Source organism: Triticum aestivum, chromosome 7A, assembly GCF_018294505.1.
Source record: "Triticum aestivum cultivar Chinese Spring chromosome 7A, IWGSC CS RefSeq v2.1, whole genome shotgun sequence".
Lineage (NCBI taxonomy): Eukaryota > Viridiplantae > Streptophyta > Magnoliopsida > Poales > Poaceae > Triticum > Triticum aestivum.
The window spans coordinates 697,528,918-697,532,835 of NC_057812.1; positions in this window are offsets into that span (position 1 = coordinate 697,528,918).

Consider the following 3,918-nt stretch of genomic DNA (forward strand, 5'->3'; position numbering starts at 1 on the left):
AGAGTGGTACGGCAACCCTGTCCTGGAAATCATGTTGTTAGACAACAATGAACCTTCGAACTATGAAGAAGCAATGACGGGCCCGGATTCCAACAAATGGCTTGAAGCCATGAAATCCGAGATAGAATCCATGTATGAAAACAAAGTATGGACTTTGACAGACTTGCCCGATGATCGGCGAGCGATAGAAAACAAATGGATCTTTAAGAAGAAGACGGACGCGGATGGTAATGTTACCATCTATAAAGCTCGACTTGTCGCTAAGGGTTATCGACAGGTTCAAGGGATTGACTACGACGAGACATTCTCTCCCGTAGCGAAGCTAAAGTCCGCCCGAATCATGTTAGCAATTGCCGCATACTATGATTATGAGATATGGCAGATGGACGTCAAAACAGCATTCCTTAACGGGCATCTTAAGGAAGAACTGTATATGATGCAGCCGGAAGGTTTTGTCGATCCTCAGAACGCTAACAAAGTATGCAAGCTCCAGCGATCCATTTATGGACTGGTGCAAGCATCTCGGAGTTGGAACATTCGCTTTGATGAGATGATCAAAGCGTTTGGGTTTATGCAGACTTATGGAGAAGCCTGCGTTTACAAGAAAGTGAGTGGGAGCTCTGTAGCATTTCTCATATTATATGTAGATGACATACTCCTGATGGGAAATAATATAGAATTTCTGGACAGCATTAAGGCCTACTTGAATAAGTGTTTTTCAATGAAGGACCTTGGAGAAGCTGCTTATATATTAGGCATCAAGATCTATAGAGATAGATTAAGACGCCTCATAGGTCTTTCACAAAGCACATACCTTGATAAGATTTTGAAGAGGTTCAGAATGGATCAGTCCAAGAAGGGGTTCTTGCCTATGTTACAAGGTATGAGACTGAGCTCAGCTCAGTCACCGACCACGGCAAAAGATAAAGAAGAGATGAGTGTCATCCCCTATGCTTCAGCCATAGGATCTATTATGTATGCCATGCTGTGTACCAGACCCGATGTAAACCTTGCCGTAAGTTTGGTAGCAAGATACCAAAGTAATCCCGGTAAGGAACACTGGACAGCGGTCAAGAATATCCTCAAGTACCTGAAAAGGACAAAGGACATGTTTCTCGTTTATGGAGGAGACGAAGAGCTCGTCGTAAAGGGTTACGTCGACGCTAGCTTCGACTCAGATCTGGATGACTCTAAGTCACAAACCGGATACGTATATATGTTGAATGGTGGAGCAGTAAGCTGGTGCAGCTGCAAGCAGAGCGTCGTGGCGGGATCTACGTGTGAAGCGCAGTACATGGCAGCCTCGGAGGCAGCACATGAAGCGATTTGGGTGAAGGTGTTCATCACCGACCTAGGAGTCATACCCAATGCGTCGGGGCCGATCAAACTCTTCTGTGACAACACTGGAGCTATTGCCCTCGCAAAGGAGCCCAGGTTTCACAAGAAGACCAGGCACATCAAGCGTCGTTTCAACTCCATCCGTGAAAATGTTCAAGATGGAGACATAGAGATTTGCAAAGTGCACACGGATCTGAATGTCGCAGATCCGCTGACTAAACCTCTCTCGCGTGCAAAACATGATCAACACCAGAACTCTATGGGTGTTCGGTTCATCACAATGTAACTAGATTAGTGACTCTAGTGCAAGTGGGAGACTGTTGGAAATATGCCCTAGAGGCAATAATAAAAGTATTATTATATTTCATTGTTCATGATAATTGTCTTTTATTCATGCTATAACTGTATTATCCGGAAATCGTAATACACGTGTGAATACTTAGACCACACAATGTCCCTGGTAAGCCTCTAGTTGACCAGCTCGTTGTGATCAACAGATAGTCATGGTTTCCTGACTATGGACATTGGATGTCGTTGATAACGAGATCACATCATTAGGAGAATGATGTGATGGACAAGACCCAATCCTAAGCATAGCATAAAAGATCGTGTAGTTCGTTTTGCTAGAGCTTTGCAAGTGTCAAGTATCTCTTCCTTCGACCATGAGATCGTGTAACTCCCGGATACCGTAAGAGTGCCTTGGGTATACCAAACGTCACAACGTAACTGGGTGACTATAAAGGTGCATTACAGGTATCTCCGAAAGTAGCTGTTGGGTTGACACGGATCGAGACTGGGATTTGTCACTCCGTATGACGGAGAGGTATCTCTGGGCCCACTCGGTAATGCATCATCATAATGAGCTCAATGTGACCAAGGTGTTGGACACGGGATCATGCATTACGGTACGAGTAAAGTGACTTGCCGGTAACGAGACTGAACAAGGTATTGGGATACCGACGATCGAGTCTCGGGCAAGTAACGTACCGATTGACAAAGGGAATTGCATACAGGGTTTGATCGAATCCTCGACATAGTGGTTCATCCGATGACAACATCGAGGAGCATGTGGGAGCCATCATGGGTATCCAGATCCCGCTGATGGTTATTGACTAAGAGAGTCTCGGTCATGTCTACATGTCTCCCGAACCCGTAGGGTCTACACACTTAAGGTTCAGTCACGCTAGGGTTGTAGGGATATGTATATGCAGTAACCCGAATGTTGTTCGGAGTCCCGGATGAGATCCCGGACGTCACGAGGAGTTTCGGAATGGTCCGGAGGTAAAGATTTATATATGGGAAGTCCTGTTTCGGGCATCGGGACAAGTTTCGGGGTTATCGGTATTGTACCGGGACCACCGGAGGGGTCCCGGGGGCCCACCGGGTGGGGCCACCCATCCCCGGGGGCCACATGGGCTGTAGGGGGTGCTCCTTGGCCTACATGGGCCAAGGGCACCAGCCCCACAAGGCCCATGCGCCTAGGGTTTCCAAGGGGGAGGAGTCCTACTAGTGGAAGGCACCTCCTAGGTGCCTTGGGGGGGGAGGGAAACCCCCCTAGGCCGCCGCACCCCCTAGGAGATTGGATCTCCTAGGGCCGGCCAACCCCCCTTGGCACCCCTATATATAGTGGGGGGAGAGGAGGGACTTCATACCTTGAGCCCTGGCCTTTGGTTGCCTCCTTCTCCCTCCCCAACACCTCCTCCACCTCCATAGTGCTTAGCGAAGCTCTGTCGGAGTACTGCAGCTCCACCAACACCACGCCGTCGTGCTGCTGCTGGTGCCATCTCCCTCAACCTCTCCTCCCTTCCTTGCTGGATCAAGAAGGAGGAGACGTGGCTGTTCCGTACGTGTGTTGAACGCGGAGGTGCCGTCCGTTCGGCGCAGGTCATCGGTGATTTGGATCACGTCGAGTACGACTACATCATCACCTTGCAAGCTTCCGCACGCGATCTACAAGTGGTATGTAGATGCAAACTCTCTCCCTAGACTCGTTGCTTAGATGAACTCATAGATGGATCTTGGTGAAACCGTAGGAAAAATTTTAATTTTCTGCAACGTTCCCCAACATATGCGTGGGGGTTGAAGCCGACGGCTGCAGTCTTTCAGGTTATACACATGTATACATAAACGGCCGCCCAGGAGGCATCATATTACTTTCAGGCAAAAGTATAAAAATAGCCTTATAAAACTTTATAAAAGCATTTTCGCTTACAATGAGATTACATATCACTCAAACATAATATGTTTTGAGCACTGGGTCTCTATCAAACGAGCACCCTCAAGAACTTCTTCAAAGTAGTGCTCAGCAGCCATTCGGCCTATGGCAGAATCCCGCGCTGCAACAGTGGTGGCATCCATCCACTAGTAGAAAAAGGGTCAAACGTGAAGCACATTAGTGCCGGTTTGATTTTGGCCCGGTACTAATGGTACCATTAGTGCCGGTTCGAACGGATTTGCATTAATGCCGGTTCGTGTTGAACCTTTAGTACCGGTTCGTGGCACGAACCGGTACTAAAGGGGTGGTGGCAGGCTGGCGTCAGGCCGGGGCCCCACGATCACCTTTAGTACCGGTTCGTGGCA